This window comes from Elephas maximus, chromosome 3, assembly GCF_024166365.1.
Source record: "Elephas maximus indicus isolate mEleMax1 chromosome 3, mEleMax1 primary haplotype, whole genome shotgun sequence".
Classification (NCBI taxonomy): Eukaryota; Metazoa; Chordata; class Mammalia; order Proboscidea; family Elephantidae; genus Elephas; species Elephas maximus.
This window is the reverse complement of record NC_064821.1, coordinates 48,928,850-48,943,625: the sequence shown is the minus strand read 5'-3', so window position 1 is coordinate 48,943,625 and position 14,776 is coordinate 48,928,850. Positions and strand designations below refer to the sequence as shown.

Here is a 14,776-nt window from a genome sequence, read left to right as displayed (position 1 = left end):
CTAGGGGGAAACCATGCAGTGGAAGGGGTTGGGAAAGAGGGTGGTTGGGGAAGGCCTCACTGAGGGGGCACATCTGAGTAAAGACCCGTAAGTATGAGCTGTATGTATGACCAGGGAAAGAATGTTCCAAGCAGAGGGAAGAGCATGTGCCAAGGCCTTAGGCGGATGCGTGCTGTGTGTTCAAGCATCAGCCATGCGGCCAGTGTGGCTGGGGCAGAGTGAGCAAGGGGAGAGCCAGGCAATGGCATTAGAGGGGGTGAGGGAATAAACTTTGGTAAGAGTCCCATCTCCAAAAACTTGAAGAAGCATATTCAAGGGAAAATATATTTTAAAAAAAGATATAAGATTTGCTTGAGGGGTACTGAATTTCTGTTTTGAGTGATGAAAAAAATTGGAAACAGATAGTGGTGATGGTCATCTTACATGATGAACGTAATTAATGTCATTGACTTGTATACTTAAAAATGGTTAAAACAGCAAATTTTAATACATATTTTGTTGTTAATCGCCATCGATTCAATTTTACAATAAAATTTTTAAAAAGATATCAGATGATAGGACTGTCACAACGGCAAATGATAGGTGTTTGGGTAAGTAACAGAAATGAGCAGATGGAGAAATCCTGGCTGTAAAACGGTGTTATGATTTGAATAAATATGTTCAAGTCCTAATCCCTGGTATCTTTGGATGTAACCTGCTTGGCAAATAGGATCTTTGAAGATATTATCGGTTAACGTGAGGTCATATTGAAGTAGGATGGGTCCTATATGAGTGGTGTCCCTATAAAAGAGGAGGAGAGACACAGAGAGACACACAAAAGGAAGATGGCTGTGTGACAGTGGAGGCAGAGATTGAAGTGATCTACAAACCAAGGACCACCAAGGATTTCTGGCCATCACTAGAAGCTAGGAGACAGGCATGGAATAGATTCTCCCTCAGATCTCTCAGAAAGAATCAAGGTGGCCAGTGCCCTGATTTTGGACTTCCAGCCTCCAGAGGAAGGAGCCCTAATGGTGCAGTGGTTAAATGCTCAGCTGCTAACTGGAAGGTCAGTGGTTTGAATCCACTAGGCGCTCCACAGGAAAAAGACATGTCCTATAATTATTTTGGGATCCAAACCAGACCATTATCGCTTAGCTTCCTCCTGCCTTATTGAGCTGAGATGAGATAAAGAAGTCACTGCCTATGATGCCACTGAATACCACATTAGACTTTGTCCACATACTTTATTGCTGCCACTGTCCCACTGCAACAACTCAAGACTCAGCTGAGCAGGTTGATAGCATCAAAGCCCTCTGCTGCTTCTAGAGTCACTGGAGCCAAGCCCTTGTCACAGCTGTGGGGCACAACCTTTCCTTTCTGCCCTTAATAGTTTCCCCAGTAACTTCCTTGAACTTAGGGAACGTCACTCCATAAATGAGTGTTTTGATCCCTTGTGAGCTTTTCTTGTTTTTACCAGCGTGGTGAGCTGGCCAAGAGCACACTCCGGCCTATGGGACATTGTTACCTTTGGAAGTGGTGTCCAAGGCACTGAGTCATTCTCATACCACACAAGTGGAGCCATGCTGGAATAAATAATTAAAAAACAACAACAACAACCTACCCCTTTTCCTGGCAGTTCCGAAGCTCATAGTGGGGTGGCCCAGGAATGAGATGTTGCAATATCAAGGGGCCAAGTTGAAAGAATAAGCTGCTGGGCTGTGGGAAGCTTGGCAGTGAGTGCGTCAGACCAAGGCCATGGCCAGGCTTTCTTTGCTTCTACAGGGAAGTGGATCATAGCAATGAGGAGAACCAGGCCCCAGGAGATGCCAGAGAGAGTGGCCAGCTTGTGTGAATCTGGGCTAACCTGCGTGAACCGTGAGAATGTTGCCCTGGAAGCCCTGACAGCTATGGTCAGATTCTGGTGGGAATGCTGTCTGCTGACCAGGAGCTCTGACTGTTTTGCTAAACTCCCAGCTGTGCTGGGAACTGACCTCATTCATGAAGTAAACATTGAATCAGATACCAGCAGGCCTAACCCTGGTTGAGTGGCAATAGCATGGACGTTTCCATAATTATGAAGCTGCCAATTGAATTTGGCAAGAGAAACTCAAATATGTCAATTGGAATAAGTTCATTACCCTTTTTTGCCAAATTAATCAGAAGCCAATTTAACAATTGCCTTGTTGCGGTTGAAATTATTTGTGTTAACATGCTTTACTTACATTTTAGTTTTTATATCCTAAATAATGTACTGGAAAGAGCGTTGTCTAGCAACTGGAAGATAATATTGGAAATCTGTCGATTGGAGCCCTGTCCTGGCCGGATCTGTAGCCCTTTGTACGTGCCAGGTGGTTTCAGCATCCAGCCTTGTAATACTGTTATTGGAAGGCAGGAACCACAGAACAGGATCCTATCTCAGAATACGGTCTTGGTTATAATCCTGGATTCTGGTGTTCGTGTGTTCTAGCTTACAGTTGCTGACACTTGCTGCGGTTTAAATACTCTACCCAGATTCCTCAGAGGTTGTTCACCCAAGTTACGGGTTATTCATGCTCTTGACTTCTCTTTTTCACCTGACTCCTTCCTCTTCTCCAAGTTCATTCAGGAGATGAAAGGAGTTCGTTTGTTGCTCTACAGTAGTTGAGGCCACTGTTCACAGTACAGTTTCATAATTTGGGGGGCGGGGGGAGGGGACAGCTGTTGTTCTTTACTTATCCTCATTTCCTCACAAAGGCAGCAGAGCCATTCACAGCCTGTGCCATGAAGCCAGACTGCTTGAGTTTAAACCCCAGCTCTACCCTTTCTGAAACGGTGACCTAGGACAGGTTATCTAACCTAACCTCTTTTCTGTCCCTCAGTTTCCTCATTTATAAAAAAGGGAATGGAAACAGCACCTACCTTATAGAGTGCTGTGAGGATCAAGTGGGTTAACTGACATGAAGCATTTAGAACAGTGCCTGGCACGTAGGAAGAGATCAGTAAGTCTTAGCCTTTGTCATCATCAGTATCGTCACCATCAACCTGAATGAGCAAGAACAGACAATATGGAATGGCTATTTGTACATAATTTAGTGATACATCTATAACAGGTAAATCAGTAACTGTATTCCAGGCACGATGACAAGAAACCAGGTGACCTGACTTATGACTAACTGGCTATGTCACTTAAATTGGTTACTCATTTTCATTTGGTTTTAGTTTATCTGTTAAATGGGGTTAATATTTACTTTATTGATCCTTTCTTAGAAGTCTTGTCTGATTTTGATGTTGAAGTAGCTCAAAGAAAGGAGCCACAATGCATTATTTCATTCCAGTTGATTTTCACCTTCTTTTGCACGTCTGGAACTGAAGAGAATCATTTATCACCAGAGGACCCTCTTACAGGGCCATCTGTGGAAGCTGATTTTCCAGATAATGACTTGAGCCATTGGCTTTTGTCATTCTACAAAGGCATTATCCCCCTTTTTAAACAAAGTCATTCATGTCAGTGCTGTCACAGCTATTTATTAACCCTCCTCCCGATACCCTAGGCCCTCTGCCCATGCAGCGAGGAGAGGGGGCTTTCCTGGCCACTTGTTCCTTTAGGAAATGAAGGAAAATGGAACCAGGGTCACAGAACTGCCAGGGAAATACTGAGCAATTCCAGTGTCCCAGGGTGCTTTGAGGAATCACAGAGAATTGAGGCAAATATCCTAATTTTTAAACATTATAAATTGGTTAAACTGAAGGCCAGTGTCTTAGTGGTGATCCTGGGAAAAATTCTGAAACAGATAATCAAAGAAACGGTTGACAAGCATCTAGAAAGAGTGATCACAAGGGTCAAAACTGACTCTCAAAGGAATGCCTTTGTGACAGTTCTACCAGCTTAGTAAATTGGGTGCATGCTTCGCCATAGCGTGGTAACTTTTGACGATAATTTAATGGCTCCTCATGAAATCTTTATGGACAAAACGGTGACAAAAAGGCTACTAGAGTGGGAAAACACATTAGATAATTACGTGGTACAGCCAAACCAGTTGCCGTTGAGTCAATTCCAATTCCTGGTGACCCCCTGTGTGTCACAGGGGAACTGTGCTCCATAGGGTTTTCAATGGCTGATCTTCTGGAAGTAGATCAGCAGACCTTTCTTCTGAGGCACCTCTGGGTATACTCGAACCTCCAATGTTTTGGTGAACAGCCAAGTGCTTTTTCGTTTGTATGTCTTCCCAAAGAGTTGCACCACTTGCACTAGGTCACAAAGTATACTGGTTAATTTTCTGTGTCAACTTGGCTAGGCTGTGTTGTCCAGTTGTTTGCTCAAATACTAGTCTAGTTGCTGTTATGAAGTAGTTACATGTGATTAAATCAGTTGGCCTTAAGTAAAGTAGATTACCCTCCATAAGTGGGTGGGCCTCATCCAATCAGTTGAAGGCCTGAAGAGCAAAAAGGAAATTCTTACAGTGTATTCTGCCTCCAGATTATAAATAAGACATCTTGCCAGCACTCCTTTACTCTTCTTCCCATTACCTGACCTACAGATTTTGGGACAGGAGACTGCAGGAATTTCCAGCCTGTCACCTGACCTATAGATTTAGGACTTGCCAGCCCTCTACAATTGCACGAGCCAACTCCTTAACATCTCTCTCTTTGCCTCTGTCTCTCTCTCTATATTACCGGTTCTATTTCTCTAGAGAACCTTGACTAAGACACACAGCTAATTAGTGCCAAGGTGGAATCTGTACCCAGGCCCTATGTCCCAGGTGAAGGTTCCTTCCATTACACTTGGCTCCAGAGCAAGAGAAGGTGGGATTGTAACTATCAGATGAAACAGTGTCAGCCCCAAGGCATTCCCTAGTAACATGTCATACAGTTCTGTCCTTGGCCCTAAACTCTTTAACATTCTGTCAACAACTTGGATAAAGCCAAAGATAACTGCTTATCAACTGTGCAAATAACACGGGACTGGGAGGGAAAGCCAAAATGTTGGAATTACAGAATCAGGATCCAAAATTATCTCAACAGGAAGGAATGATTGGTTGAATCCAACAAGATAAAAATTCAACTGGGATACATGCAAGGTCTTGCATTTAGCTCCAAAACTCAATTGCAGAAGTATAGGATGTGGTTGAAAAACATGTTCAAAGTCATCCATAATCAAAGAAATGCAAAGTAAAACAACCATGAGATAATCATTTTCCCCTATCAGATTGGCAATGATTAAAACAATGAAAATTCCCCACCTTGATGGGTAGGGTGTGGGGAAACAGGCTCGCTTGTAAACTGCTTGTGGGCGTGTAACAAAATCACCCTTTCTAGAGGGTAATCTGGAAATATGTAGCAAAAGTTATAAAATGTACCATTTGTCTCTGCACTTTCATTTACAGAAATGTATCCAAAGACAAGTATGCAAAATTTATGTACAAGCACATTCATCAAAGCACTATTAAGGAAAACACACGCACAAACACACCCTCTTTGGCAAGGGAGTTGTTCAGTTTGGAGAAGAGAAGACTTGGAGGCCTCAGAAGGGAGCCACACAGCTGTTGTCAGATCCTCGACACTATAAAAGAGGTGGACTCAGGTCTGTGTAACTCCTGAGGGCCGAACCAGGACTTAGAAGAGTAGATTTTGTCTAATATTACAAAGCAGATTCTAACAATTAATTCCACCCCAAATTAGGATGGGATGCCTTGTATGTTTCCAATCACTGGCGTATGGCCCTCTGGCCAGGGTGTCCAAGAGGACAGTCATAGTTCTTTAACCATTTGAGGTGAAATGGTCGCCTTGTTTCCTTCTAACATGAAGAGATAATGAGTCTGTGCTACATTAAGCCATCAAAGTGTAGAGCCACCATGCAAGCTGAAGGAGGGTGGAAGGTCACACGAGGCTCTACTTCCTGATACTGAATTCTAGGAATAAAATGAGAAACCCTGCCCGCCTTCCACCACCACTCTTTTGGAGAGCCTGGAAGAGGCGACACTCCCCTTCCCCACCAGGGCCAAGAGAACCCTGTTCTCAGGGGGCTGAGAAGAGGCCTGCCTGCTGAGAGAAGCTGAGAGAGCTGTCCTGCACTGAAGAAGGGAGACTGCCTACATGCTTCCTAATCCTGATCCCAAGTTGTACCCTGTTACTTCTTTAATAAACCACTTAAATGTCAGTGTAGTTTGTGAGTTCTATGACATGTTGCAGCAAATTGCTAAACCCAAATTGGGAAGGGAAGAGTGCTGAGGGGTGGGAGAGTGACCAGTGTCAGAGACGGAGCGGTACAGCAGCTTGGAGAACGTGGAACTCTGGGATATATCTGACATTAACCTGATAGAGAATGTGACCCAGCTGGAACTGGGCTCACAAAGACTCACAAGGATACAGCAACTGGGCCCTGAGGTATAAAGACAATAAATCGCTAAGATAATCTTGTAAAATATCTTTTAGGGACACTTTCACATAAACAAATCACCCAAGGGAACACAAAAGAGTTCCCACTCTTATCTTTTTCTATTAGCATTTAGTGAATAGAAAATCTGTTGGATCAGTGAAGACCCTCCTGACTGTCCGTACTGAAACCTGTACCAATGATTGTTAAGAACGGCAATTCAAGATGTAGGATCACAGTTTCTAGCCAATCTGTGAAAACGTGAAGATTTCAATGGTTTTGCCCATTTGTAACATTAATATATACTGATGATTCAGGCATGGCTGTGGCAGCATGCTTGTTCTTTTTGCCACTTTTGCTTTTCTGTAATATTTCCTTGGACTCGGGCAAACATGGCTCTGGCAGCATGGCTGACCGTTTCCTACTTTTGCGTTTTGAATATATGCCAAATAAAACTTTCTTTTTCCTTTACTGAACGTTGTGCTATTTTTTACCCTACAACAGTTTGCTAGGCCCCTTCTCAGCCTTTATCTCATTCAATCCTCCCAACAGCCCTGTCAGGTGGGCATTATTAAAATACTCAGTTTGTATTAAACCCTGAGTGAGACACTCACAGGCATTGTATTATATAATCTTCATCATCACATTTGGAGCCCTGGTGGCATAGTGGTTAAGTGCTTGGCTGCTAACAAAAAGGTCAGCAGTTCAAATCCACCAGCTGCTCCTTGGAAACCCTGTGGGGCAGAACTGACTCAAGGGCCCCTAACAACATCATCACATTAACTCTAAAGCTAAGGAAGAGCCTCCCTCCAACCCATTTTTTGCTAGAATAATCTTTTCATAAAACAATTCCTGTCAGATGACACCCAATAATGGCCCTAGGTGGCCTTCAGGCCCTGCATAGGCTGGGTCAGGTTCCTCCAGGTTATCTCCTACCATGCATCCCATACTCTCAGAACTGAAGCCATGTGGGCCTTACATTTCCTCTGTTAAAACAAAAATCGTATTAAGCTAATAACAGAAATTGATTTTTGCAAATTGGGGTAACATCTTGGCTACGGAATTGTCAGAAATGTTCCTAAGATGAAAGAAACTCGAAAGATTCTTATACCCCACGTTATCAACATTGCCATGGAAAGGGGGCCAGAGCAGTATTTGGACAGCAACAATTTACCCTAAAACACAGCCTCCAGTCTGACCCTGGTTTCTGTTTCTGCGTACAGATAATTCTTCAAAAGAGCCCAATGCCAAAGGCAATGGTGTCTTCACTAAGCTATTTACTAGGCTATTGTTTGACTTAAGCAACTTTAGGAAACCAGTTTTCTCAGGGCTCAAAGTTCAAAAGAAGAGCTCAGGGCAATGGTCTGGGTTAGTCACCTCAACTCCATGGACCCCAGAAATCTGGATTCCTACCTCTAACTTGTCATATGTTGAGTAAGGAATATTTTAAGCCAATCCTTGAAGGAGGGGAGGGAGGAACCCCTGCATATATTTGAGGATGAGTTTCATGCAGAGGTAAAAGCAAGTTCTGTGAGCCCTGAGACAGAAGTGAGCCTGGCAAAATGGCCAGTGTGGCTGGAGTGAAGTGAGCAAGGGAAAGGGCTCAGTGAGGTTCTGAAGAGGCTGGTCATGCCGGACTTGGTTGGCCATGGTAAAACTTTGGCTTTTACTATGATTGAGATGGGAACCTTCGGAAGGTTTTGCATGGAGAAAGCACAAGACATAACTTTTAACAGAATTGCTCAGGCTGTTATGTGAACTTAGACGCGGGGAGAGGGGTAAAGGTAGAAGCAGGGAGACCTGTTAGGAGGCAGCTACAATAACACGGGTGAGATGATGGGGCTTGGTCTAAGATGCTATCAGTGGAGGTTGGATTCTGGGTATATTTTTAAGAAAAAACCGGTAGAATTTGCTGATAGATGGGATGAAGGAGAAGTCAGTTTGGTGCCTGAGCAGCTGGAGCGATGGAGTTGCCATTATCTGAGATGGCGGATCACCTTTGGTGGAGAAGCTCGGGAGTTCAGTTTTGGAGTTGTTGGGTTTGAGATGCCTATTAGGGAGGCTAAAACCCTGGTAGTGTAGTGGTTAAGAGCTACAGCTGCTAACCAAAAGGTTGGCAGTTCAAATCCACCAGGCGCTCCTTGGAAATCCTATGGGACAGTTCTACTCTGTGCTGTGGGGTCACTATGAGTCAGAATTGACTTGATGGCAATGGGTTTGGTTTTGGTTGGTTTATTAGATAGGCATCCCTAGAGTGTTGATGCCAAATAGCAGTTGTATATTCAAGTATGGTGATTCAGTGGGGTGGTCCAGGGTGGAGATATACAGATGGGACCTATCAGCATATAGATGATCTTTAAACCATGAGACTAGAAGAGATCACCAGGAATTAAGTGAAAGGAGTGAGAGACCCAAGGAGCCAGTCCTGGGCACTGCTGGATTTACAGGTCAGGAGGACGAGCAGGGGCCAGGGATGTAGGAAGAAAACCAAGAGAACGTACATCCTGAAAGCCAAGGGAAGAAAGTGTTTCAGGGAAGTCAGGGTCCTCAAACACACCAAATGCTGCTGATAGAGCAGGTAAGTCAATGACTGAGAAGAGACCAAGAGTGTGCCTGGAGAGGGTTCAACAAGAGCTGGAGAGAGGAAATACAGACACTTTTTCAAGGAGTTATGATATTCAGGAGAAAAGACAGAGTGGGAGCTGTGGGAAGAAATAGTCATAAAAGAGTTTTCCTAAGAAGGGAGAAATAATATATTTACATGCTGATGGGAAAAATTCCATAGACAGGAAACTGAGGCTCAAAAAGGTTAGGTGATTTGCCCAAGGTTACTGCTGACACTGTGTCCTAGTCCCGGATTTTTCTTCTCACACTAACACTGCTTAACGGATAACTGAGTCAGAATCGACTTGACAGCAAAGGGTTTTTTAGGTTTTAGGGTCTATGCCAAACCAGATCTAAGATCTAAGACAATTTGAATTTTTACTTTACCTGGACCAGAGACACATGCGATATTTACTACCTGTCATGGATTGAATTCTGTCCCCCTAAAATATCTGTCAACTTGGCTAGGTCATGATTTCCTTGCATGATTGTCGACCATTTTATGTGATTTCCCTATGTGTGTTGTAAATCCTATCAATATGATATAATAATTTGGATTAGCAGCGATTACACTGCAGAGGTTTATAAGATTAGGTAGTGTTTTAAGCCAATCTCTTTTGAGATATAAAACAGAGAAGTGAACAGAGAGATATGGGAACCTTATACCACCAAGAAAGCAGCACTGGGAGCAGAGCACATCCTTTGGACCAGAGGTTCCTGTGCTGAGATACTCCCAGACCAAAGGAAGACTATGATAAGGACCTTCCTCCAGCGCTGACGGAGAAAGAAAGCCTCCCCCTGGAGCTGGCGCCTGAATTTGGACTTCTAGCCTACTGCACTATGAGAGAATAAACTTCTCTTTGTTAAAGCCACCCACTTGTGGTATTTCTGTTACGGCAGCACTAGACGACCAAGACACTACCTTAAGCCAAGAAGTCCCTCAAATTGATTTTGAGGTTCTGACTATTATTCAAATTTACCCACCAACCACTAAGTCCAAAGATGAAGAAACTGAAGGTTTTTACAAGCCTCTGCAGTCTGAAATTGATTGAACATGCCATCAGGATACACTGATAATTACTGGTGATTGGAATGCAAAAGTTGGAAACAAAGAAGGGTCCGTAGTTGGAAGACACGGCCTTGGTGATAGAAATGATGCCAGAGATCTCATGACAGAATTTTGCAAGACCAGCTACTTCATTATGAATACCTCTTTTCACCAACATCAATGGTAACTATACACGTGGACCTCACCAGATGGAATACATAGGAATCAAATAGACTACATCCCTGGAAAGAGACGATGAAAAAGCTCAATATCATCAGTCAGTACAAGGCCAGGGGCCCACTGTGGAACAGACCATCAATTGCCCATGTACAAGTCCAAGTTGAAATGGAAGAAAATTAGAACAAGTCGATGAGAGCAAAAGTATGACCTTGAGTATGTCCCACCTGAATTTAGAGACCATCTCAAGAACAGATTTGATGTGTTAAACACTAATGACCAAAGACCAGACGAGTTATGGAATGACATCAAGGACATCATACGTGAAGAAAGCAAGAGGTCATTAAAAAGACAGGAAAGAAAGAAAAGACTAAAGGATGTCAGAAGAGACTCTGAAACTTGCTCTTGAACATCGAGCAGCTAAAGCAAAAGGAAGAAACGATGAAGTAAAAACTGAACAGAAGATTTCAAAGGGTGGCTTGAGAAGACAAAGTAAAGTATTATAATGACATGTGCAAAGAGCTGGAGATGGAAAAACAAAGAGGAAGAACAAGCTCAGCATTTCTCAAGCTGAAAGAACTGAAGAAAAAATTCAAGCCTCGAGCTGCAATAGTGAAGGATTCTATGGGGAAAATATTAGACGACACAAGAAGCATGAAAAGAAGATAGAAGGAATACACAGAGTCATTATACCAAAAAGAATTAGTCGATATTCAACCATTTCAAGAGGTGGCATATGATCAGGAACCGATAGTACTGAAGGAAGAAGTCCAAGCTCCTTTGAAAGCATTGGCGAAAAACAAGGCTCCAGGAATTGATGGAATATCAACTGAGATGTTTCAACAAACATATGCAGCGCTGGAGGTGCTCAGTCGTCTGTGCCAAGAAATATGGAAGACAGCTTCCTGGCCAACTGACTGGAACAGATCCATATTTATGCCTATTCCCAAGAAGGGTGATCCAATTGAACGTGGAAATTATAGAACAATATCATTAATATCACACGCAAGCAAAATGTTCCTGAGGATCATTCAAAAATGGCTGCAGCAGTATATCAACAGGGAACTGCCAGAAATTCAGGCCGGTTTCAGAAAAGGACGTGGAACCAGGGATATCACTGCTGATGTCAGATGGATCCTGGCTGAAAGCAGAGAATATCAGAAGGATGCTTACCTGTGTTTTATTGACTATGCAAAGGCATTTGACTGTGTGGATCAAAACAAATATGGATAACATTGCGAAGAATGGAAATTCCAGAACACTTAATTGTGTTCATGAGGAACCTTTACATAGATCAAGAGGCAGTTGTCCGGACAGAACAAGGGGATACTGATTGGTTTAAAGTCAGGAAAGGTGTGCGTCAGGGTTGTATTCTTTCACCATACCTATTCAATCTGTATGCTGAGCAAATAATACGAGAAGCTGGACTATATGAAGAAGAATGGGGCATCAGGATTGGAGGAAGATTCGTCAACAACCTGTGTTATGCAGATGACACAACCTTGCTTGCTGAAAGTGAAGAGGACTTGAAGCACTTACTAATGAAGATCAAAGACCACAGCCTTCAGTATGGATTGCACCTCAACATAAAGAGAACAAAAATCCTCACAACTGGACCAATGAGCAACTTCATGATAAACGGAGAAAAGATTGAAGTTGTCAAGGATTTCATTTTACTTCTGATCCATAATCAACAGCCATGGAAGCAGCAGTCAGGAAATCAAAAGACGCATTGCATTGGGTAATTCTGCTGCAAAGGACCTCTCTAAAGTTTTGAAGAGCAAAGATGTCACCTTGAAGACTAAGGTGTGCCTGACCCAAGCCATGGTATTTTCAATCACATCATATGCATGTGAAAGCTGGACAATGAATAAGGAAGACCGAAGAAGAAGAGTTGACGCCTTTGAATTGTGGTGTTGGCGAAGAATATTGAATACACCATGGACTGCCAGAAGAACGAACAGATCTGTCTTGGAAGAAGTACAACCAGAATGCTCCTTAGAAGCAAGGATGGCGAGACTGCGTCTTAAATACTTTGGACATGTTGTCAGGAGGGATCAGTCCCTGGAGAAGGACATCATGCTTGGCAGAGTACAGGGGTCAGCAGAAAAGAGGAAGACTCTCAACAAGGTGGGCTGACACAGTGGCTGCAACAATGAGCTCAAGCATAACAACGATTGTAAGGATGGCTCAGGACCGGGCAGTGTTTCGTTCTGTTGTGTGTAGGGTCGCAATGAGTCGGACCCGACTGACAGCACCTAACAACAAGAACAACAACCTGGCCAACCAACTGGAAGAGATCCATATTTATGCTTAATCCCAAGAAAGGTGATCCAACCGAAAGTGGAAATTATCAAACAATATCATTAATATCACACACAAGCAAAATTTTGTTGAAGATCATTCAAAAGCAGTTGCAGCAGTATATCGACAGGGAACTGCTAGAAATTCAGGCCGGATTCAGAAAAGGACATGGAACCAGGGATATCACTGCTGATGTCAGATGGATCCTGGCTGAAAGCAGAGAATACCAGAAGGATGTTTACCTGTGTTTTATTGACTATGCAAAGGCATTCGACTGTGTGGATCATGACAAATTACGGATAGCATTGCGAAGAATGAGGCTTCCAGACTTAATTGTGCTCATTAGGAACTTAGATCAAGAGGCAGTTGTTAAGACAGAACAAGGAGATACTGTCTGCATCAAGGTTGTATCCTTTTACAATACCTATTCAGTCTGTATGCTGAGCAAATAATCCGAGAAGCTGGACTGCATAAGGAACCGGGGGTCAGGATTGGAGGAAGACTCATGAACAACCTGTGTTATGCAGATGACACGACCTTGCTTGCTGAAAGTGAAGAGGACTTGAAGCACTTACTGATGAAGATCAAAGACCACAGCCTTCAGTATGGATTACACACACCTCACCAAAAATCCTCACAACTGGACCAATAAGCAACATCATGATATACGGGGAAAAGAATGAAGTTGTCAAGGATTTCATTTTACTTGGATCCACAATCAACAGCCACGGAAGCAGCAGTCAGGAAATCAAAAGCTGCATCGCATCGGGTAATTCTGCTGCAAAGGACTTCTTTAAAGTGTTGAGGAGCAAAGATGTCACCTTGAAAGACTAAGATGTGCCAAGCCATGGTATATTCAATCGCATCATATGCATGTGAAAGCTGGACAATGAGTAAGGGAGACCAAAGAAGAATTGGAGCCTTTGAATTGTGGTGTTGGCGAAGAATACTGTATATACCACGGACTGCCGAAAGGACAAACAAATCTGTCTTGGAAGTACAACCATAACGCTCCTTAGGAGCAAAGATGGGGTGACTGTGTCTTACATACTTTGGACATGTTGTCAGGAAGGATCAATCCCTAGAGAAGGACAGCATGCCTGGAAAAGTAGAGTGTCAGCGAAAGAGGGAAGACCGTCAAGGAGATGGACTCACACAGTGGTTGCAACAATGGGCTCAAGCGCAACAACGACTGTGAGCCTGGAGCAGGACCCGGCAGTGTTCGTTCTGTGGTACACAGGGTCGCTATGAGCCGGAACCGACTCCACGGCACCTCAGAAAAACAACAAGCCAAGAAGTCCCTCAAGTTGATTTTGAGGTCCTGACCCTGGCTCGGGGGATTCCTGTGAACTGCCCATCAGGGCAGTCTGAGGGAGACCCGGTTGCCAGGGGAACCAGTTAGCGAAAAGCGCCCCAGCAGCTCCTGCCGCGCACCTTCAGGAGGAAAAACAAAAAAACCCTCACCACATCAGTTGACCAGCTTTCCTCCAATCCTGCCTTGGGGGCGGGGCTCTACGTACCGTCTCCACAGCAACACTTTTGCCATCCAGAGCTCCGCTCCTCCGGATCGCGCCAGGCGCTCTTGGATGACGTCACCCACACCGCGGCGCTTGCATGACGTAATGACAGCCGGGGTGGAGAGGGCTCCGCAGTCCGGCAGGTGTCAAAGAGTGCGACCTCGGGCAGTGCGCATGTGTCATCTCAGGGTAGCGCATGTGCAGCTGGTAAGCTCCAAGTCGTGAGCAAGCACAATTGCTCCCTGACGTTGGTAGTGAGATCTAGCTGCCTTCGTTGCTGTGCCTTTGATCTCGGCCAGAGAAATCGTTGAGATTACTACAGGTTCGATCTGGCTACCTCGGACCTAGTCTGCGCACAGATATCCGTGAACCTGACAGTTTACTTTGTCTTGTCAGTTGCCAGCTCCTGGCTTGTTCATCGTTGGCATGTATACGCGAGTTTGAAAATGCTAGTTGAATTCCCAAATTGCTGTGGTCAGCAAGCCTCATCTAACAGACCATCTCCTTTCTAAGCGGATGCTTCTAAATGTGAGCTGGAAAGATTACCACCCATGCTTTCTAGGACTGATTTTTTTTTTTTTTAATAATTCTTATTGTGCTTTAAGTGAAAGTTTACAAATCAAGTCAGTCTTACACAAAAACACATATACAGCTTGCTAACACACTCCCAATTACTCTCTCCCTAATGAGACAGCCTGCCCTCTCCCTCCGCTCTCTCTTTTCGTGTCCATTTCGACAGCTTCTAACCCCCTCAACCCTCTCATCTCCCCTCCAGGCAGGAGATACCAACAT

The 14,776-nt window shown here is 43.9% G+C and overlaps 1 long non-coding RNA gene across 1 annotated transcript; it reads right to left on the bottom strand.

The window, feature by feature from the left end:
• Positions 1–803: 803 nt before the first annotated feature.
• On the bottom strand, positions 804–14,059 carry LOC126072537 (uncharacterized). Its single transcript, XR_007516527.1, has 3 exons — positions 13,988–14,059; positions 3,981–4,394; positions 804–3,003 (listed from the first exon to the last, which is right to left on the bottom strand). It is a non-coding gene; the product is annotated as an uncharacterized LOC126072537 (long non-coding RNA).
• Positions 14,060–14,776: the final 717 nt, after the last annotated feature.